The following is a 24,538-nucleotide window of genomic DNA, read 5'->3' on the forward strand; positions in this document are numbered from 1 at the left end:
AATAAAATGAAATGATTGTTTCAGGGAGAATTTAGAAAAAAAAAAAAAAAAAAGGCTTTGTAGGGCCCACTGAGTGAGAGAGGACGCACACAGGAGTCAGGAGTGGCACACAAGCCCAGAGGCCAATATTAATCTCCCACCGATTGATTTAGTTATTTTTTTTGGTAGATTTTGGAACCCAAATCAAGCAAAAAAATTAATAGGCTTTCTATGGCCCACAATTGGGGAGAGAGAGAGAGATGGCACACCCAGGAGTCAAGACTGGCACACAAGCAGAAGGGGCAATATGAATCTCCCACAGATTTTTTTTTTTTTTTTTCAGGGAGACTTGAGAGAAAAAAAAATACAAAAAAAATGATTTTTTTCAGGAATAATTTAGAAACCAAAGAAAATAAAATGATTGTTTCAGGGAGAATTTAGAAAACAAATAAAACAAAAAATAGGCTTTCTAGGGCCCACTGAGTGACAGATGACGCACACAGGAGTCAGGAGTGGCACACAAGCCCAGAGGCCAATATTAATCTCCCACTGATTGATTTAGTTATTTTTTTTGGTAGATTTTGGAACCCAAATCAAGCAAAAAAATTAATAGGCTTTCTATGGCCCACAATTGGGGAGAGAGAGAGAGATGGCACACCCAGGAGTCAAGACTGGCACACAAGCAGAAGGGGCAATATGAATCTCCCACAGATTTTTTTTTTTTTTTTTTTCAGGGAGACTTGAGAGGAAAAAAAATACAAAAAAAATGATTTTTTTCAGGAATAATTTAGAAACCAAAGAAAATAAAATGATTGTTTCAGGGAGAATTTAGAAAACAAATAAAACAAAAAATAGGCTTTCTAGGGCCCACTGAGTGACAGATGACGCACACAGGAGTCAGGAGTGGCACACAAGCCCAGAGGCCAATATTAATCTCCCACTGATTGATTTAGTTATTTTTTTTGGTAGATTTTGGAACCCAAATCAAGCAAAAAAATTAATAGGCTTTCTATGGCCCACAATTGGGGAGAGAGAGAGAGATGGCACACCCAGGAGTCAAGACTGGCACACAAGCAGAAGGGGCAATATGAATCTCCCACTGATTTGTTTTTTTTTTTTTTTTTCAGGGAGACTTTAGAGAAAAAAAAATACAAAAAAAATGATTTTTTTCAGGAATAATTTAGAAACCAAAGAAAATAAAATGATTTTTTCAGGGAGAATTTAGAAAACAAATAAAACAAAAAATAGGCTTTCTAGGGCCCACTGAGTGACAGATGACGCACACAGGAGTCAGGAGTGGCACACAAGCCCAGAGGCCAATATTAATCTCCCACTGATTGATTTAGTGATTATTTTTGGTAGATTTTGGAACCCAAATCAAGCAAAAAAATTTATAGGCTTTCTATGGCCCACAATTGGGGAGAGAGAGAGAGATGGCACACCCAGGAGTCAAGACTGGCACACAAGCAGAAGGGGCAATATGAATCTCCCACAGATTTTTTTTTTTTTTTTTTTTTTCAGGGAGACTTTAGAGAAAAAAAAAATACAAAAAAAATGATTTTTTTCAGGAATAATTTAGAAACCAAAGAAAATAAAATGATTTTTTCAGGGAGAATTTAGAAAACAAATAATACAAAAAATAGGCTTTCTAGGGCCCACTGAGATGACGCTCACAGGAGTCAGGAGTGGCACACAAGCCCAGAGGCCAATATTAATCTCCCACTGATTGATTTAGTGATTTTTTTTTGGTAGATTTTGGAACCCAAATCAAGCAAAAAAATTAATAGGCTTTCTATGGCCCACTATTTGTGAGAGAGATGGCACGCTCAGGACTGGCACACAAGCCCAGAGGCCAATATTAATCTCCCATTTTTTTTTTTTTCCAGGGAAAATTTATAAACCCAATAAAAAAAATAATAATAAATAGGCTTTCTATGGCCCACTATCTGAGAGAGAGAGATGGCACGCTTAGGACTGGCACACAAGCCCAAAGGCCAATATTAATCTCCCACTGATTGATTGATTGATTTTTTCAGGTAGAATTATGAACCCAAATCAACCAAAAAAATAAATAGACTTTCTATGGCCCACTATTTGTGAGAGAGATGGCACGCTCAGGACTGGCACACAAGCCCAGAGGCCAATATTAATCTCCCACTTTTTTTTTTTTTCCAGGGAAAATTTATAAACCCAATAAAATAATAAAAAAATAGGCTTTCTATGGCCCACTATCTGAGAGAGAGAGAGATGGCACGCTTAGGACTGGCACACAAGCCCAAAGGCCAATATTAATCTCCCACTGATTGATTTATTGATTTTTTCAGGTAGAATTTAGAACCCAAATCAAGCAAAAAAATTAATAGGCTTTCTATGGCCCACTGAGTGAGAGATGGCACACACAGGAGTAAGGAGTGGCACACAAGCCCTGAGGCCAATATTTTTCTCCCACTGATTGATGTTGTGATTTTTTCTGGTAGATTTTGGAACCCAAATCAAGCAAAAAAATAAATAGGCTTTCTATGGCCCACTGAGTGAGAGATGACACAGACAGAGATGGCACTCTAGCAGAAATGTCAATCTTAATCTCCCACAAAAAAAAAAAAAAAAAAAAAAGGAACTGTCCTTCAATTACTATCTCCCTGCAGTAATCTCAGCCAGGTATGGCAGGCAGCAATAAGGAGTGGACTGATGCACAAATTAAATAAAAAGTGTGGACAAACAAACAAGATAGCTGTGCAGAAAGGAAGGAACAAGAGGATTTGTGCTTTGAAAAAAGCAGTTGGTTTGCACAGCGGCGTACACACAGCAATGCAGCTATCAGGGAGCCTTCTAGGGCAGCCCAATGAGCTACAGCGCTGAGGAAAAAAAAAAAAAAAGGAGCTTCCACTGTCCCTGCACACCGAAGGTGGTGTTGGGCAGTGGAAATCGCTACAGCACAAGCGGTTTTGTGGTTAATGGACCCTGCCTAACGCTATCCCTGCTTCTGACGAAGCGGCAGCAACCTCTCCCTAAGCTCAGATCAGCAGCAGTAACATGGCGGTCGGCGGGAACTCCCCTTTATAGCCCCTGTGACGCCGCAGACAGCAAGCCAATCACTGCAATGCCCTTCTCTAAGATGGTGGGGACCAGGACCTATGTCATCACGCTGCCCACACTCTGCGTTTACCTTCATTGGCTGAGAAATGGCGCTTTTCGCGTCATTGAAACGCGACTTTGGCGCGAAAGTCGCGTACCGCATGGCCGACCACGCACAGGGGTCGGATCGGGTTTCATGAAACTCGACTTCGCCAAAAGTCGGCGACTTTTGAAAATGTTCAACCCGTTTCGCTCAACCCTACTAATCATGAGTGGAGAAATAGTTTTTCTGTTATCATTCAAATTCTCTGGAAAAAAAGGCCAAGAAAACAAAAGTTCTGCTGGGGTCTGTAACCTTTTAAACACAACTGTAGTGTCCTGTACATTCCTTTTGTAAACAGAAGCATAGGGGCTCCATACATTTTCTATGGGGTCCATTTGGCAGCACAGTGGCTCTGTGGTTAGCACTGCAGCCTTGCAGTGTTTAAGTCTTGGGTTCAAATCCCACCAAGGACACGACTCTGGCCTGGTTCACCCTTGTCCAATTTGGCGGGAACTTGCCAAGTACTGTGTTGATCTTTTCCTCCACCTCTTCCATTGGCTCAGGAATGTCTTGGTCTTCAATCCTATCCTTTAGTTGGTCAGGGCATGGTTTTAGATGATCCCTCGACACTGCCGCTGAGGTTTCTCCTCCATCTTTCCTGATGAGGCACACCTTGGTGTTATCAAAGTCTGAAGGTAAAGTGGTTTATGGCTCAGCCTCCCACTGGTCGTCTAGTTTGTAAACTCATATCTTCCTTTTGAGTACTTGTTCTCCAGGTGACAAGTAAACAGCAGGGGCATGCTAATTATTATTTATTTCCTGCCTCTGTCTTGACTGGGACAAACTTTTCTCTACACATTCTTGCACCTTGTGATATTGCTGTTGACACTCTGCATAATCTGCATCTGATGATGTCTCAGGTGTTAAAACTCCCTTGTCCAAGTCAATGGGTAACTTGCCAGGTCTTGCCATCATTAGGTAGGCAGGTGTACAGTTGGTGGATTACACCAGGATGTGGTTATATAAGTCTACCAAATCCGGTAACTTCTCTGGCCACAGGCTAAGCTCTCCCAGGGGCAGAGTCTTCAATAGGTTTATTACTACCTGGTTCATTTTCTCGCATTGGTCTGGGGATGATACGGATTAGTTCCTATTTTCTTGCAGCTATACAGGTTACAGAACTCCAGGAACACTCCTGCTTCAAAGGCTGGACCTTGGTTTGTAAGCACTCGTTCAGGGTAACCGTGCAGGTGACAAAAGTGTTGTTGAAATGCTTTGGCTGCCGTCTTAGCTGTCTGATCCTTCACTGGCACTATTACTAGGAACCGGGAGTACTGGTCTGCTATGGTGAGGGCGTAGTCATAGCCTGACTGGCTTGGGACCAGCTTCTCGTGGTCCAAAGCTACCAGCTCAAGTGGTTGTTTGGTGACTATGGGCTGTAGGGGAGCCCTCTGGCTTTCATGGTCTTTCCATCTCAGGTTGCATGGACCACATTCTCAACACCATTGCTTTCCTCATGCCAACCCAGTAGAATCACTAACGTAGCAGGACTTCTGATGTCTTTAACTCGAAGTGTCCTGCTCCATCATTGTATGCTTCCAAGACCATTGGCGCATCCCGCTTCGGGACTAACACCTGCCAAATCAGTTTGTGAGTTTGGGAGTTGACGCATCTTCGACACAGCTTCCCCTCATAGATGAATAGATTTCCCTTCTCCTTCCCCAACTGTTGGGTCTCTTGTGGAGCATCTGTACCAGGGTGTGAATCAGCTTGTGTCAGCAATTCCTTTACTAGGCGGACTTCCGTATCGCTGTCCTGCGTTTCTGCCCATCCAAGGAGGGGCAATAGGTTAATTGCTGCCTCTTGCATGGCATAATGCTTGTCCCTCATGCAGTGGGAGCACTGGGTCGCACCGGGACGGTGGAAGGCTGTTACCTCGAATTCTTCAAGGTCCTCCTGGCCTTCTTCCCCACCCTGCAAGTTGGGCATCCTGGACAGCACATCATTATTAGCATTTTTATGCCCTGCCCGGTATTTGATGGTAAACTCGTAGTTGGACAGCCGAACCATCCATTGCTGCTCCAACTCACCTTGCTTCGCCGTGTCAAGGTGGGTCAGAGGATTATAATCCATATAAATGGTAAACTTTGCTGAAGCCAGGAAGTGCTTGAAGCGCTCCGTTACATCCCAGACTATCGCAAGGAACTATAGTTGTCGAGTTCCTTTCCGTGGGACAAAGCTTCCTTCTGACATAGGCAATCACTCTCTCTCTGCCTTGCTGTAACTGGGACAGCACTGCTCCCAATAGCACGTTGCTGGCATCTGTATATAGTATAAAGGGTTGGCATAGCCGGGGTAGGCCAGAAATTCGTATCCCATAAGAGCCATCTTCAACTGAGTGAAGGATTCTTCTTCTCTTTTACTCCACTCGAATGGAGGACTCGGGTTCTTGGCCTTCTTGGACTGGCCTATTAAGAGGTCCTGCATGGGTGCCGCTATATGAATCTCCTGTAGTAACCTACCAGCCTGAGGAACTGGCGCACTTTCTTGATAGTGGAGGGTCTTGGCCAGTCTTTGATCATGGTGACTTTTTCACGGTCTGGTGCCACACCTTCAGTGCTTACCACTAGTGATGAGCGAGCATGCTCTCCACTACTCAGTACTCGCCTGAGTATCACTGTGCTCAGTGTACTCTTCGAGCACCAAGCATTTCCGGGATTATTCAGCGCGAGCTTGGGTCTTCTCCTTTTAATTTTGGCACTTTTTAGAGCACCAATCAACATGCAGGGATTGTCTGCCATGCAGTGTAATACCACAGCCATCTTTATTGTGGTATTACAGTGATTGGCTGGCCGCACAGCGTCATCAGGTCTATAGAAGACATGGCGCTGCCTTGCTCCCTGCAATCTGCTCCGGACTCAGCTAGCGTAGGGAGAGCTGCTGCTGAGATAGGGTCAGATTTCTTCTGTGATTAGTGTGGGCCTACTAATGTTCAATCCACAAATCCTGATAAACCAACAGTCCTTTTTAGGGCTAATTCAGGGATACATAGATTGCAGTGCTAGGTAGGCAGGGGAGTTTATGTGCACGTATCCACATTAGTGCAAGGCATGCAGGCACTGTATGTGTGTATATAGATCTCACTGCATACATCAAAGGGCTCTATTACTGTCTGCTGCATATTTTATATGTACATGTAGCTGCAGATATCAATGGCTAGGATTTTTTTTTTGCACCTTATACCTGCTAATTTTATTACAAAGCAATCCATAGCCCCCTTTTTTCTACATTTATTTGCTTGGCACACTGCAGACTACAGCCAGGTCATTTCAATACAAGAGTTTGAAAATCTAACAACTTAAAAAGGTTTTTTTGCCCCAGGCATCAGATATGAGTGCACAGAAAATTCTGGCCTTTTATTGTGGTACTATAGTATTTTCTGGAGTGTCTTACAACATTTTTGGACACCATGTTGCTGACCAGAAAATCTGTAGCTGCCCCTTATTGTGCATCTTGAAACAGCCTCACTGCTAGTTTTCAGAGAGCCCAATGTTTCAGCTGATGTTATTTGTGGATTTTTCTTTGAATCCCGAACAATTTTCCTGGCAGTTGGGGATGAAATTTTTGTTTTTACAGAGCCCCTGATTTTCCATTTGTTAATCACAGTTTGAACGCTGCAGACAAGCATTATCAATTCCTTGGATATCTTTTTGTATCCATTTCCTGTTTTATACACTTCAACTACCTTTTCCCGTAGATTCAGTTACAATTCTTTTGCTTTCCACATTACTCACAATCCAGTAATGTCAGTGACTGGATGAAAGATGCAAGAATCTGTCTGGATCCCAGAAACTCACTCATCTTTTATGCACACACACTGATTACAAACAAACAGGTCACAGGTGAGGATATTACCTTTAGTAGCCAGTCAAACCAATTTGTGTCAACTTCTGTGCATGTTATCAGACCAAACTCACCAGGGTATTTAAACTTTTGATCAGGGTCATTTGGATGTTTTGGGTTGTCATTATAAATTAGAAATAGAAAAACACTAGTTTGACAATAAATGGCTTCACCCAAACACAACCATGATTTGAGAAAAAGTTTTGGTGTTATCATTCATATTCTCTGAAAAAAGGCCAAGAAATCAAAAATTCTGCCAGGGTAAGTAAACTTTTGAGCGCAACTGTATATGTTTACCTGTCCCTTTGTCTGTTCTAAATAGAACAGTCAAATTGAAAAGGTAGATAAATGAATAGAGCCTTAATCATCCAATGCACATTAGATTTCTGGTCATCGAACAGTGATTAGGCAGATCGTTTTCTTTAGAAATTGTTTTTATTGTTTTAAATTTAATTAGGGAGCTTTTATAAAATGTTACATTTTATCTTTGATTATAACATTGATTGCGTCACACTAGGCCAGAAATGCAACAAGATGAAGGTGCGCACTATTGGAGAAAGGACAGGGAGCAGCAGGGGTGGCTACAGAAAAGAGCAGTGAGATATGTTTTTTTTATATTATCCCTTTGCTGGCCTTCTACTATTCAGTAAGATGATACTTGCAGCGGGGTGCAATTTTGGTAAATTCCCCTTTAGGGAATTACGAAAAATCTACATTTTTCAGAATGCAGATTTTTATGACTTTTAGTATCAATCACAGTCAAATCAATTTGCCATCTCTAGAATTAGGTAACTTTTACAAACAGTTGACAACCAACTTTAATAGCTGGGATATGATCTAACTGCCTAAATATAAATACTTGAATATGGAGATCTTAATTTTGATCTGCATCTGGTTAGACTACTGCTAAAGACTGGTTACTCTATTGGAAGTCCTAAAATCATAGTCTAGTGTTAAGATGCAGTGTGCATGGGTGGTATGAAGATACCCACTGTTCAGTATGGGGGATACTGAACAGCATAGGTAAGTGGTGAGGTGAGTAATAGTTTTTCTTTTACATCTTCATTTTATTTTTCCATCAGAATCTGCAGTGAGTAAAATTGCTGTAAATCAAATTTCTAGGTAAAATAGGCATGATTTAACAAATTCAAATCTCATTAGATCTGCCTATTTCTGGGGGCGTGGTTTGCAGGGGACAGGAGCGGACGTGCTTCTGCATAGCTCCTGATAATCCCCTATTTTCAGCTACTTCAGCTTACTTATTTGGGGTATATTTGGTCCTAAAACCTGTAAGAATATGCCTGGACTGGGAAACACCAAGATAAAAGATGACACATCAAAAAAATTTCCTTTGCCGAGACAGGGAGGTACCGGGGGAAGCCTAATGGAGGGAGGCCTGTGTTCCCTTGAGGTAAAAGTGTCTGGACATTTACCTCATGAATTGGATCACTGCCAAAACCCAACAGTATCAAAGCCTTATAGATCTAAGAAGACCTGTCGGACATCTGTAATAGACTCCTGCTCTTATTGTGGCTCCAATATCAGCTGATAGTGACCTAGGGGGAAGGCAGGTGAGTGCAATGGACACTGAGACTGTGATGCTGCAGATGGGAAAAAAACAATGATGCTACAAAGATTCCTGACCTTACCGAGGCTCTGGTGCCGGCTGACAGATATTTGAGGAGGCGACGGCAGACTCTGGTGGTTCCTGGAACGATGCCAGTTGACAAAGACCTGAGGAGATGCTGGGGAGCAGCGAGAACTCCTGGTAATGTGACGCATCAGAAGAAAGAGAGTGATGAATCGCCATCTTCAGCACTACACAGACTCTGTAGGTTCTCCTCTGCTTACCATGACACAGGAGGAAGTCTCAGACATGACGCGCCGGAGTTCATCCCAAGGGTAATAGAAGGTGAGGAAGGAGGGAGTCTAACAATGGTGATAAAGGGGGAAGGGAGTGCTGCAAAGCAGCGAAGCCCGTCAATGGAGTTCCATTCTGACAGGATAATGAGAGAATCCTCAGAGGCTCATCATACACAGCTGGTCCCAGAGGGGAAGGTTCTCTTTTTTACACAAAGGAAAACAGAGAAAGGTTCTCAGGAATGACACTTCTCGCTGACCATCTAATAAGATAAGCAGAATGCCAATACTTACATCCATAATTCCTCATCAACCACCTAATATATAAAGGACACAAGACTAAACTACAGTTAAATGGGGCCAAACGTCTACCTAATGGGAATGATGTAAGTTTGCAACTTGGTTATTTACCAGGAGAAGATACCATTTCTAATTCCATACATACTACCAGAGACTACAATTTTGAGAAATTTAAAGGGATGTTTCCCAATGTAGCTTCCTGCTGTCTAAAGAGTATACTAAAGAAACAATAAATACCTTCTCGAAAGATGAATATATTTTATCTCATAAAGATTGAGAAAATAATTTGGATCAATCAAATGGGTCCCTCAACTTATTGGGACATTTGGAGAATATTCACTCTGAGGAATTTTTTGAAGAGATGGATTCTTTTGGTTACATAGGTGGTTATTCTTCTGATTACATGAATCCCCATGATATCTCATCCTTATATTCATATTCATTTCCTTCCTCAGAAGATTCAAAAAGTTGTGAAAATTCCGAAACCATAGAATTTCCACAAAAAAATGATTCTGGAAAATTGGTACAAAGAGAACTAGAAGGGCAATGCGCTTCTTATAATTCATTAATAAACTATATACGAGCCACTGAGGATCATGTATCAGAAAATTTCATGATCAACATGTGCAAGGCCCTTTTATTATCGGTGAATATTCTAAGAAAAGATTCTTTTAAAGAAAACTCAAAAATATCTTCTGAAAGCTAAGCAGAATTTGTTGATTCTACGCATTTGAATATAGCTAAGGCATCCGAGACTTTCATCAAGAAACTTTTTAAAGATACTTTTTCGCACATAGCTGATGCTACACTTTCAAATATTAAAGGGGCATCTAACAGATTTTCCGATGTCACAGAAAGAATTAATTCCTCTTACAAAATTTACGAGACTTCACACACTAAAGAAATGCAGGATCTCCCTACAATCTCAGATGCATTGGAAAACATCCAGAAGGATATTACTTCCTTTCGAAACAGTCTAGCTAATTTGTAAGAATTCAAAAGGAAATGCAATGTGAAGATCAGAGGGATTCCCAACTGGGTAAAAAAAACACACTACTGTTTATATCAAAAGAGCCAAGATTCCTTTCTTCTCCGTATAGTCATTTAACCTTTTTTAAAGACCTATCTAAAGTAACTCTGCAAAACTGGAAATTATTTCAATCCACTACATGTGAGCTTCTAAAAGCCAGAATACCCTACAATTGGACTCAGTTCTCTACACTACAAATAAAATTCGCATCTAAACTGATTACTATTTCTTCTCCAATGGAAGGAGTTGACTTCCTGAAATGTGCCGGCATAGTTTCCTCCATGGGCTCTCCGGGTCCTGGTCTCCTTTCTATGTCCAAATCAAACCTACATCCTAAGTGAAAAAGTACTACAATCAACATTTATTGAAGTCGGTAACTTTATTATTCAAGTTCCTAGAAAAGCTGTTTTCCATTTATTCCTCAATTGTGGCTTGTAAATGAACCGTGCTTTGCTCCCACAAAGTCCTAGGATCACCTTTAGGTCATTCCAGACAGGACAGCCCTTATATGCATCATACGACGTACTTACTTTATTATTGAGAAGCAACAGTTATATTAGGTTTGATACTGAGCTATGTCGTTTTCTGTTTGTGTAAGCTACAGTATATATATGTATGCCTGTCTTCTTTTCCTTTCACCCTTTTTTCCCTTACCTTTTACCCTTCACCTTTATTAAATTTATAAAATCAATAAAATTTGTTGGAAAAGATCTGCCTATTTCTAGTATTTCTAGCAATTAAGTGTCACCGATTTACCAAAGTTTGGACTGCCTTGCACGATAGTAGAAGGGTGATGCTCCTAAAATTGTGTGCTTTAAGGCTTCTTTCCCAGATGTAGCAGGGTGGTACACCTCAAAGGCAATTGAAATAGACTTGAGGTTTAACCCCTAGTGACCAGGGCAAACTTTTTATATCTGACCCGTCTCACTTTATATGGTAATTACTCTGGAATTCTTCAACAAATCCCAGTGATTTTGAGATTTTTTTTGTTTTTTGTGCACATTATGATTTATGATAATGGTAAATGTAAGTCAACATGTTTTCTATTTATTTATACAAAATATCAACCAAGCAAATGATCCTTTATTAGAGAACAGGAACAGCTTAGTTGTTTTCAAAGTGAGAAACCAAAAGCTTTTCACTAAGCTTTTCTAAAATGTTGCCCTTTCATGAGAAACTTTTACATGTTTGTGGACTCTCAAGATTGTTCTCATTCAAGCAGCATCCAATTTGTTCATTTCTACTTGAGACTTGCAGGCCAAATGCTCATTTGTATTTTATTTATTACTAGCTGAAGAGCCCGGCGTTGCCTGGGCATAGTAAATATCTGTGGTTAGTTATAGCACGTCACTTCTCTTATTTTCCCATCACGCCTCTCATTTTCCCAATCACATCTCTCATTTTCCCCCTCACATCTCTCATTTTCTCCCTCACACCTCTCATTTTCTCCCTCACTCCTCTCATTCCCCCCTAACACTTGTCATTTCGACCTCACATCTGTCATTTTCCGATCACTACATTATTTTCCCTCACTCCTCTTATTTTGCACTCACACCTTTTCATTTTCACCTCACACCTCTCATTTTCACCTCAGTATATACATGTTTGTCATCTCCCTTATATATAGTATACAACTGTATGTCATCTCCTGTATATAGTATATACCTGTATGTCATCTCCCCTGTATATAGTATATACCTGCTGTGTGTCATCTCCCCTGTATATAGTATATACCTGTATGTCATCTCCTCCTATATATAGTATATACCTGTATGTCATCTCCTCCTATATATAGTATATACCTGTATGTCATCTCCTCCTATATATAGTATATACCTGTATGTCATCTCCTTCTATATATAGTATATACCTGTATGTCATCTCCTCCTGTATATAGTATATACCTGTGTGTCATCTCCCCTGTATATAGTATATATATGTGTGTCATCTCCTCCTGTATATAGTATATACCTGTATGTCATCTTCTATATATAGCATATACCTGTATGTCATCCCCTCCTGTATATAGTATATACCTGTAGGTAATCTGCTCCTGTATATAGTATATACCTGTGTGTCATCTCCTCCTGTATTTAGTATATACCTGTATGTCATCTCCTCCTGTATATAGTATGTACCTGTATGTCATCTCCTCCTCTATATAGTATATACCTGTGTGTTATCTCTCCTGTATATAGTATATATCTGTGTGTCATCTCCCCTGTATATAGTATATACCTGTGTGATCTCCTGTATTAGACCTCGTTAACACGTTATTTGCTCAATATTTTTACCTCAGTATTTGTAAGATAAATTGGCAGCCTGATAAATCCCCAGCCAACAGGAAGCCCTCCCCCTGGCAGTATATATTAGCTCACACATACACATAATAGACAGGTCATGTGACTGACAGCTGCTGTATTTCCTATATGGTACATTTGTTGCTCTTGTAGTTTGTCTGCTTATTAATCAGATTTTTATTTTTGAAGGCTAATACCAGACTTGTGTGTGTTTTAGGGCGAGTTTCGTTTGTCAAGTTGTGTGTGTTGAGTTGTGTGTGGCGACCTGCATGTAGCGACTTTTGTGAGATGAGTTTTATGTGGCAACATGCGTGTAGCAACTTTTTGTGTGTCGAGTTGCATGTAACAGGTTAGTGTAGCAAGTTGTGTGCAGCAAGTTTTGCGCATGGCGAGTTTTGCGCGTGGTGAGTTTTATGTCTGGTGCCTTTTGAGTATGTGCAAGTTTTGTGTGAGGCAACTTTTGCATGTGTTGCAAATTTTGTGCATGTGGCAATTTTTCCGCGTGTGCAAGTTTTGCGTGTGGCGAGTTTTCCATGAGGTGAGTTTTGCACTTGTGGCGAGTTTTGTGTGAGCCTAGTTTTTGCATGTGGCGAGTTTTGCGCGTGGCGAGTTTTGAGCGGCAACTTTTGTGTTTCGACTTTTATGTGGCGAGGTTCGTGTATGTGTGGTGAAATGTGTGCTGAGGGTGGTATATGTGTTCAAGCACGTGGTAGTGTGTGGCGCATTTTGTGTGTGTGTTCATATCCCCATGTGTGGTGAGTATCTCATGTCGGGGCCCCACCTTAGCAACTGATCGGTATATACTCTTTTGCGCCATCGCTCTCATTCTTTAAGTCCCCCTTGTTCACATCTGGCAGCTGTCAATTTGCCTCCAACACTTTTCCTTTCACTTTTCCCCATTATGTAGATAGGGGATAAATAGTTTGGTGAATTGGAAAGCGTGGAGTTAAAATTTCACCTCACAACATAGCCTATGACGCTCTCAGGGTCCAGACGTGTGACTGCAAAATTTTGTGGCTGTAGCTGCGACGCCTCCAACACTTTTCATTTCACTTTTTCCCCATTATGTAGATAGGGGCAAAATTGTTTGGTGAATTGGAAAGCGCGGGGTTAAAATTTCACCTCACAATGTAGCCTATGACGCTCTCAGGGTCCAGACGTGTGACTGTGCAAAATTTTGTTTCTGTAGCTGTGACGCCTCCAACACTTTTCCTTTCACTTTTTTCCCCATTATGTAGATAGGGGCAAAATTGTTTGGTGAATTGGAAAGCGCGGGGTTAAAATTTCACCTCACAACGTAGCCTATGACGCTCTCAGGGTCCAGACGTGTGACTGTTTAAAATTTTGTTTCTGTAGCTGCGACGCTTCCAACACTTTTCCTTTCACTTTTTTCCCCATTATGTAGATAGGGGCAAAATTGTTTGGTGAATTGGAACGCGCGGGGTTAAAATTTCGCCTCACAATATAGCCCATGACGCTTGGTCCAGACGTGTGACTGTGCAAAATTTTGTTGCTGTAGCTGCGACGCTTCCAACACTTTTCCTTTCACTTTTTTCCCCATTATGTAGATAGGGGCAAAATTGTTTGGTGAATTGGAACGCGCGGGGTTAAAATTTCGCCTCATAATATAGCCTATGACGCTCTCGGGGTCCAGACGTGTGACTGTGCAAAATTTTGTGGCTGTAGCTGCGACGGTGCAGATGCCAATCCCGGACATACACACACACATACACACACACACACATACACACATTCAGCTTTATATAGTAGATTTATTATTATAATAGCGCCATTTATTCCATAGCACTTTACATGTGAGGAGGGGTAATAAAAGATAAATACAATAATCTTAATCAATACAAGTCACGACTGGTACATAAGAAGAGAGGATTCTGCCTGTGAGGGCTCAAAATATACAAGGAATGGGTGAGAATACAGTAGGCGTGGGTAAAGTTGGAAATGCAGCGGTTTGGTCTATTGTTGGTTATTGCAGGTTGTAGGCTTGTCGAAAGAGGTAGGTCTTCAGTTTCTTTTTGAAGGTTTCCACGGTAGGTGAGAGTCTGATGTGTTGGGGTATAGAGTTCCAGAGTATGGGGGATGCGCGGGAGAAATCTTGTATGCGAATGTGGGAAGAGGAGAGTAGAGAAGGAGATCTTGTGAGGATCTGAGGTTGCGTGCAGGTAAGTGGGGGAGACGAGGTCACAGATGTATGGAGAAGACAGGATGTGAATGGCTTTGTATGTCATCGTTAGCATTTTGAACTGGAGTCTTTGGGTAATGGGGAGTCAGTGCAGGGATTGACAGAGGGGAGAGGCTGGGGAATAATGGGGAGACAGATGGATTAGTCGGGGCAGCAGAGTTTAGAATAGATTGGAGGGGTGCAAAAGTGTTAGAGGGGAGTCCACAGAGCAGGATGTTGCAGTAATCAAGGAGGGGGATGATGAGGGCATGGACTAGGGTTTTTGCAGATTCTTGGTTGAGGAATGTACGGATCCGGGAAATATTTTTGAGTTGGAGTCGGCAGGAAGTGGAAAGGGCTTGGATATATGGTTTGAAGGATTAAAGATTACCACAAAGGCAGCAAGCTTGTGGGACTGGGAAGAGTGGGCAGCCATTTATTTTAATGGATAGGTCTGTTGAGGGAGTCAAGTGAGATGGGGGAAAGATGATGAATTCTGTTTTGACAATATTAAGTTTTAGAAAACTAGCAGAGAAGGATGAAATGGTAGACAGACATTGTGAGATTCTGGTTAGTAGGGTGTTGATATCTGGTCCAGAGATGTAGATCTGTGTGTCTTCGGCATAGAGATGATGCTAAAAGCCATGGGACTCTGAGCTGTCCGAGGCCAAAGGTATAGATGGAGAAGAGCAGAGGCCCTAGGACTGAACCTTGCGGGACTCCAACAGATAGGGTTGTGGTGAGGAGGTGGTGTGCGAGTGGGAGGCGCTGAATGTACAGTCTGTTAGGTACAACAAAATCCAAGATAGGACCAAGTCAGTGATGGCAAGATAGGAGAGGGTCTGTAATAGTAGGGAATGGTCCACTGTGTCAAAGGCAGAGGACAGGTCTGTGAGGAGGAGGACTGAGTAGTGCCGCTTGGCTTTGGTAGTTAATAGGTGATTGGTGACTATAGATAGGGCTGTTTCAGTGGAGTGATGTGGCTGGAAGCCAGATTGAAAGCGGTCGAAGAGGGAGCAGGAAAAGAGGTGGGAGGACAGTTTAAGGTAGAATTGTTCCAGTACTTTTAAAGCATAGGGTAGAAGTGATATGGGGCTATAGCTGGATGCAGAGGAGTCAAGAGAGGGTTTTTTGAGGATAGGTGTGATTGAGGCATGTTTAAAGCTTGAGGGGAAAACACCAGTTGTTAGTGATAGGTTGAAGAGATGGGTTAGGGTTGGAATGAAGACTGTGGTGAGGTTTGGGATGAAGTGGGTTGGAATCGGGTAAAGTGCATAGATGGTGAGATATGATCTTGAGAGTAGAGTGGAGAGTCGATCTTCTGTAATGGTGGAGAAGTTTGTTTTGGAGGAGGAGGGCTGGGAAGTTAGGAGGAAGGGCTCTGGGGGTTGTCAACCAAACTGTCTCTGATGTTATCAATCTTCTGCTTGAAAAATGAGGCAAAGTCTTCAGCCGAGATGAGTGGAGAGGGACGGGGTGCTGGGGGACGGAGGAGAGAATTCAAAATATTGAATAACTGTTTTGAGTTGTTAGACAGGGAGGATATGAGAGATGAGAAGTAGGTTGTATTTGTATGATCGCTATTTCTCATGTGCATGAATAAAAAATAGAAATAGACGTTAAACTTGAAATAGTTCAAACTACATGATTAACCTACTTTTAATTTTGTTAAACTAGTTTATGTATTTCTAGATATGAACTCTTTTGCTACTTTCCTAACGACAATTTATAAAACTTTAAAACTTAATTAAACCCAAGCATGTATAGCATATTATGCCATTTCTCTTTTTGAGTATTCGTTTCTTTTCATACTATATCTGCTCTATTATTTAAACTCAACTTTTGATGTGGAGAAAATTGAACTGGCATGCTACTGAAATGCTAAGTACCGTTTACAAACTTCCATGATTAATAGACAATTTAAGTCTGCACAGATATCTAGTCTTTTCTTGTAAAGGAACTGACTCCTAATTTAAATAAATGAACAGCTGAATATAATAAGCCAATTCTGCTCTTTCAGCATTGTGCAAAGCTACAAATAACAACAAATAATGTATTACTTTTCATTTTACAATAAAGTATACTTTCAGAGATTTTTTGCAAATATCACAGATGTTTGTTCCAAGAGCCATCTGTATTGAAAGACTTTGTGTATTCTCTCTGATTCTGATATCTGTAGGAGTTTTAGCATGACAAAGACATTAACTATATTATTACTTTAATAATTACCTAAAATTAAAGCAACATTCCTCTCCAAAATAAATATAAGGTAAGATAAATAGATAGAAAACATGGCTGCTTTCTTCCAAAACAGAGCCATACCTGTAAGAAAGTTGTATATAAATTTGTAATTTTGTACCATTCACTTAAATTGAGCTTTTCTGTAATACCAAACACAACTAAGGACAGCTATAGCAGTACTTTTTAATCTTGTATAACCCCTTCGAGTGGATGTTTCAAGAGATCAGTTTCTGACATTTCCACAGAATAAACCATTAATATCTGATAGATGTTAGTCCAAATTCTGGGACCTACTCCTATTTCCAATTCCACATTCAAACCAGTGAGTGGAGCAGCGATTGGACAAAGATGTGATCAATCCAAGTCATGCAAATATTCTTAGCTACATTATGAACTGCCTTGGATTCTTGTTCTAGAGATGGTTGCCGACAGGACTAGGGCGAGGGGCTGGCATGATAGGCAACCACCTTTTGTTTTCCTGAGAGGAGTGCAATTTGGAAAAAAATACATTGCTGAATGCCTGTAACTGCCCAGTGACTTTCTCTGTCCTCAGGCTTTTAGGACACTGTTTGCTGGGACACTGGCACATGGGTGAGAAAATAGTCTATAAGATGCTGTCAGGACATTACAAGATTAGCTGTTGGGACTATCACAATAGGGGCTGGCTAGGGGGATATTACAAGTGGGAATGATTTTGGGAATATTACAAATGGGGATGGCTGTGGGACATTACAAGAGGGGTGTTAGGGTCTATTATAAATCAGGCTAGCTGTGGGGCTATCACAAGAGAGGCTTGGGGGACATTACAAGACAGAATGTGGGGACATCACATTATATGGTCGACTGTGGGGGACATTATAGCTGGGATGTGGGGAAATCATACCAATTAGGATATGTAGGGAACAGCTTGCTGTATAAGGGCTAGGTTTATACGTTGGTTTGTGGATACATCATACTATATAGAGGGCTATAGTCATCATACTGTAAAGGGGCCTGTAGGGGACATGCTGTGATATCTGGTGAGAATAATATATTTGGCATTGTTGGGGACCTTACATTGGGTTCTGTGGTGAACATACAGTATAGGGAGCCTAAGTGGCATTATACTGTATAGGGGGCTGCAGAGACACCATACTGTAATGGGGAAATGGGGCATCATCATAATGTAGAGGGGCTGTGGGGAACATTATACTGGGGGCTATGCAGGGATCATTCTGTAAAGAGGGCTGTGGTGACCATTCTGTTTTAGGGGCTGTTGGGTGACCTTATATTGAGAGCTATGGCTACCCTACTATATAGAGTGTTGTGAATTCTGTGGCAGAGCTCCCTCCTGTGGTCACAAGTGGTACTTCGGCTGGTTCTCTCTGTGAGCTTCCGTTGGTGGAGGAAAGTGGTACTGCGGCTTCTGAGTTTCCTTCCTCAGGTGATGTGGTGAAGCCGTTAGGTGCTGCTCTATTTAACTCCACCTAGTGCTTTGATCCTGGCCTCCAGTCAATGTTCTAGTATTGGACCTGTTTCCTCATGGATCGTTCCTGTGGCCTGCTGCTCTGCATAGCTAAGTTCCTCTTTGCTATTTGTTTGCTGTTTTTTTTCTGTCCAGCTTGTCAATTAGTTTTTTACTTCTTGCTGGAAGCTCTGGGACGCAGAGGGTGTACCTCCGTGCCGTTAGTTCGGTACGGAGGGTCTTTTTGCCCCCTTTGCGTGGTTTTTGTAGGGTTTTGTGTTGACCGCAAAGTTACCTTTCCTATCCTCGCTCTGTTCAGAAAGTTGGGCCTCACTTTGCTAAATCTAGTTCATCTCTACGTTTGTCTTTTCATCTTAACTCACAGTCATTATATGTGGGGGCTGCCTTTTCCTTTGGGGTATTTCTCTGAGGCAAGGTAGGCTTATTTTCTATCTTCAGGCTAGCTAGTTTCTCAGGCCGTGCCGAGTTGCATAGGGAGCGTTAGGCGCAATCCACGGCTGCCTTTAGTGTGGTTGGAGAGGATTAGGGATTGCGGTCAACAGATTTCCCACGTCTCAGAGCTCGTTCTTGTTTTTTGGGTTATTGCCAGGTCACTGTATGTGCGTTGACCTCTATGTCCATTGTGGTACTGAATTACCTTTCATAACAATAGAGGCTGTGAAATACATTAAACTGTATAGGGTCTGTGGTAACCATATTGTAGAGGGGGCTATGGTGAACATACTGCATAGAAGGTTGTTGGGGACATTAAACTCTATAGGGGCTATAGTGATAATATTGTAAAAGAGCCTGTGGTGGACATCATACTGTATATTGGGGTCAGTGATGGACATCTACTGGGTGGATTGCTGTAGGGGATATACTATCTATGTGACATCATACTTCACAGGGGGGCTGTAAAGACATCAAACTGTATAGTAGGCAGTGGGGGGCATAATACTTTATTTGGGATGTGGGGGACACTATGCTTTGGGTTGTGGAGACATCATACTGTAAAAGGGGCTGTGGTGACCATACTGTATTAGGGGGTGGAAATCTTACATTGGGGGCTGTGGTGACCATATTGCATAGTAGGCTGTGCTGGACATAATTCATAGGGGGGGGGCTATGCAGAACATTGTGCTGCACAGTGGTGGATATTATACTGTACATAAGAGGCTGTGGGGCAAATATTATTTATTGGTGACGGGGAAGCTAGGTCGTGGATCATAAGGGTGGACGAGTTTATAACTGAAAATGACAGACAGTGGGGGAGTTAAAGCTCATAAAGGTGCACAGTGTGATTGGTGTAGCTCATAAGCGCAAACTGTGTGAAAGTCAGATACCTTAAGAGTAGTGATGGGCGAACCCGAACAGTAAAGTTTTGGGTCTGTACTGAACACCTACTGTGTGAGTATGGACCCCATACATGGACCTCCCCAGGAAGTATTGGTTACTGTTCGGGTTTGGCACCCCGAGCACAGGGTGTTTCTCATGCTATCATCTCCATAACATAGGGAGAAACACTGGCATCTCTGATCGGCGGTAAGCTGATTACTAGAGGCAATTTGCATATTAAATTTCCCACGGTGAATAAGCCTCTTTACCTTGACAAGCCAGATCTGGTATGTCACTCTCCACAAGGAGAAACCTTACCCCTTAGGCTATGTGCACACGTTCAGGATTTCTTGCAGAAAATTCCTGAGAAAAACCTGAAATTTTCTGCAAGAAATCTGCATGCGTTTTTTGCGCGTTTTTGCTGCGTTTTTGATGCGTTTTTGCTGCGTTTTTTTCCGGACATTTCCCAATGCATTTTATAGTGGGAAATCCACAAAAAAAAGCAAAATTAATGAACATGCTGCATTTTTTACCGCGATGCGTTTTTTTTCACGGAAAAAAATGCATCATGTGCACAAAACATGCAGAATTCATTAAAAATGATGGGATGCATATTGTATGCTGTTTTTTGTGGTTTTATAGCGTTTTTATCGCAAAAAAATGCAAAAAAATAACGACAAATCAGCAACGTGTGCACACAGCCTTAGACGTCTGCCGCGTACAGTAATATCACAGCGTGACAGGTTAGAATATAATAGATAGAGTAAATACAGTATATACGCATAGAATACAAAAATTAAGAGACTACTTCAAAATGTTCAGTTTGTCTGATTTTTCTCTTTATAGGTATATTTTTGAGTAAAATTAATATTGTTCTTTTAGTCTATAAACTTCTGACATGTTTCAGAATTTCCAAGCAATAAATTTAGTTTTTTTTTCTGACTAAGAAAAATGGTCAAAATTAAGAAAAAAAAACAGTGCTTTCAGACCTCAAATAATGCAAAGAAAACAATGTCATAATCATTTACAAGCAACAATATTAATGTTTTAACTCAGGAAGAGTTCAGAAATCAATATTTTGTGAAATAACCATGCTTTTTAATCACAGCTTTCACACGTGATGGCATGCTTTCCACCAGTCTTTCACACTGCTTCTGGCGCAAAAATGTAAGCAGTTCTTCTTTGTTTGATGGCTTGTGACTATCCATCATCCTCTTGATTAAGCTAGGTTCACATTGCATTAGTGCAATCCGTTTAGCGCATACGCTAACGGAATGCACTAATGTAATGTACAAAAAGGGATTGTGTTTAGCGATCCCACTAGCGCAGATGCCCGATCTGCGCTAGCGAGAACGGACCCAAAAACGCTGCAAGCAGCATTCGAGGTCCGTCAGAAAATAACGGGACATCGCTAACGCATGCCAAAAATGGCATACGTTAGCGATGCGTTAGATACATTGCAGTCAATGGGTGCGCTAACGGATCCGTTACATAATTGCGCCATGTAACAGATTCCGTCAACAGACACCCACTAATACAATGTGAACCCAGCCTTATATTCCAGAGGTTTTCAATGGGGTTCAGGTCTGGAGATTGGGTTTTGATGTGGTGGTCTCTTAATTTTTGCCAGAGCTGTATATAAATAAATATATATATATATATACAGTGGGGCAAAAAAGTATTTAGTCAGTCAGCAATAGTGCAAGTTCCACCACTTAAAAAGATGAGAGGCGTCTGTAATTTACATCATAGGTAGACCTCAACTATGGGAGACAAACTGAGAAAAAAAAATCCAGAAAATCACATTGTCTGTTTTTTTAACATTTTATTTGCATATTATGGTGGAAAATAAGTATTTGGTCAGAACCAAAATTTCATCTCAATACTTTGTAATATATCCTTTGTTGGCAATGATAGAGGTCAAACATTTTCTGTAAGTCTTCACAAGGTTGCCACACACTGTTGTTGGTATGTTGGCCCATTCCTCCATGCAGATCTCCTCTAGAGCAGTGATGTTTTTGGCTTTTCGCTTGGCAACACGGACTTTCAACTCCCTCCAAAGGTTTTCTATAGGGTTGAGATCTGGAGACTGGCTAGGCCACTCCAGGACCTTGAAATGCTTCTTACGAAGCCACTCCTTCGTTGCCCTGGCGGTGTGCTTTGGATCATTGTCATGTTGAAAGACCCAGCCACGTTTCATCTTCAATGCCCTTGCTGATGGAAGGAGGTTTGCACTCAAAATCTCACGATACATGGCCCCATTCATTCTTTCATGTACCCGGATCAGTCGTCCTGGCCCCTTTGCAGAGAAACAGCCCCAAAGCATGATGTTTCCACCACCATGCTTTACAGTAGGTATGGTGTTTGATGGATGCAACTCAGTATTCTTTTTCCTCCAAACACGACAAGTTCTGTTTCTACCAAACAGTTCCAGTTTGGTTTCATCAGACCATAGGACATTCTCCCAAAACTCCTCTGGATCATCCAAATGCTCTCTAGCAAACTTCAGACGGGCTCGGACATGTACTGGCTTAAGCAGTGGGACACGCCTGGCACTGCAGGATCTGAGTCCATGGTGGCGTAGTGTGTTACTTATGGTAGGCCTTGTTACATTGGTCCCAGCTCTCTGCAGTTCATTCACTAGGTCCCCCCGCGTGGTTCTGGGATTTTTGCTCACCGTTCTTGTGATCATTCTGACCCCACGGGGTGGGATTTTGCGGGGAGCCCCAGATCGAGGGAGATTATCAGTGGTCTTGTATGTCTTCCATTTTCTATTTATTGCTCCCACTGTTGATTTCTTCACTCCAAGCTGGTTGGCTATTACAGATTCAGTCTTCCCAGCCTGGTGCAGGGCTACAATTTTGTTTCTGGTGTCCTTTGACAGCTCTTTGGTCTTCACCATAGTGGAGTTTGGAGTCAGACTGTTTGAGGGTGTGCACAGGTGTCTTTTTATACTGATAACAAGTTTAAACAGGTGCCATTACTACAGGTAATGAGTGGAGGAAAGAGGAGACTCTTAAAGAAGAAGTTACAGGTCTGTGAGAGCCAGAAATCTTGATTGTTTGTTTCTGACCAAATACTTATTTTCCACCATAATATGCAAAAAAAATGTTAAAAAAACAGACAATGTGATTTTCTGGATTTTTTTTTCTCAGTTTGTCTTCCATAGTTGAGGTCTACCTATGATGTAAATTACAGACGCCTCTCATCTTTTTAAGTGGTGGAACTTGCACTATTGCTGACTGACTAAATACTTTTTTGCCCCACTGTATATATATATTTATATATATACACACATATAGGTCAGTGACACACACATACAGTGGGTACGGAAATTATTTATTATTTCATCATTCCCAAGAAGACTCATGGCTGCACTAGCTCAAAAGGGTGCTTCTACTTGATTCTGAGGAAATGGTCTGTATACTTATGACCATGTGATATTTCAGTTTTTCTTTTTTAATACATTTGCAAATATTACTACATTTCAGTTTTTTTCAGTCAAGATGGGGTGCAGAGTGTACACGGCGAGCAGACATATCTGGAACTAAGTCCTGCTTTTCCACTTCTGAGCATGCCCAAGGTAAGACCTCTCATTGGAGGTCAGGGGTCACATGCTCAGGCACTGCAGCAGCTCCCATTGGTCCTCTAGGAAGGTCCTAAAGTTGCTCAGGTACTGTGGCAGCTCCCATTGGTCCTCTAGGAAGGTCCTGACACGGCCATGCGCTAAGATCAGCTTATGTCATGAACTTTTTGTCACGCCCGCACATACTTACCCATCTTCTTCCATCCAGCGGCGCACTCGCGATCCCGTTCCTCGCCGCTCTGCTGCTTCTTTCTCTGGCTCCCGGCGTCCAGCGTCTTTGCGCATGCGCGGTCGCGTCTCCTCCAGCGCTGAGCCCTCTGGGAGGTCGCGACCCGATAGCTCCGCCCCAACATGGCGGCGCACATCGGCTATTTCTTCCCGGCGTCTTCCTAGGTAAGATGCCTTTGCTTTGTAGGTGCACTGTCTGCCGTCAGTGTCCCTATGCCCTAGGCTCCCCTGTACCAGTGTCTTTTCTCAGCCCAGTCTTTACTTTGTCTCAGTGTCCTGCCTGTCCGTGTTCCTGCTGTATTCTGCCAGTCCGTGTTCCTGCTGTGTCCTGCCAGCCCGTGTTCCTGCTGTATCCTGCCTGTCCATGTTCCTGCTGTATCCTGCCAGTCCGTGTTCCTGCTGTATCCTGCCAGTCCGTGTTCCTGCTGTATCCTGCCAGTCCGTGTTCCTGCTGTGTCCTGCCAGCCCGTGTTCCTGCTGTACCCTGCCAGTCCGTGTTCTTGCTGTGTCCTGCCAGTCCGTGTTCCTGCTGTACCCTGCCAGTCCGTGTTCCTGCTGTGTTCTGCCGTTCCGCTTTCCAGTCATTTTCAGTTAAGTCTTGTTTTCCTATTATTCCCTGCCATCCTTATAGCCTGTGGTTTCCTTCTTTATCTTGGGTCGCCCCTTTGGCTCTAGCTGTTGTGTCTCCATTCCCTCGAGGTCCTGCTCCTAACACTCCCTGTATAGGGGGTGATTCCATCTGGTCCGCTCGACCCCGGGGGCTCTAGAGTCACGACCCAGAGGGTCCACTCTCGGATTTCTGCCCGAGTACTTACACTTTTGCTATTCAGTGGTCTTGTCTGCTTGTGGTCAGGGTCCGGCTGAAATAAGCCACTAGAATACTGGCACCTCTGGTGAGGAGTTTTGTATGGTGAATTCAGGGTGAATTCAGGGCTGGTGTAAAGCCATTAAAATTCCGTCTCCACCAGAGAGGAGGTGTTTGTGTGCTTGCTACTCCCTGACCACTGATTGCTTTTGCTCTGTTAGGCAGCT

Source organism: Ranitomeya imitator, chromosome 3 (genome assembly GCF_032444005.1).
Source record: "Ranitomeya imitator isolate aRanImi1 chromosome 3, aRanImi1.pri, whole genome shotgun sequence".
Lineage (NCBI taxonomy): Eukaryota > Metazoa > Chordata > Amphibia > Anura > Dendrobatidae > Ranitomeya > Ranitomeya imitator.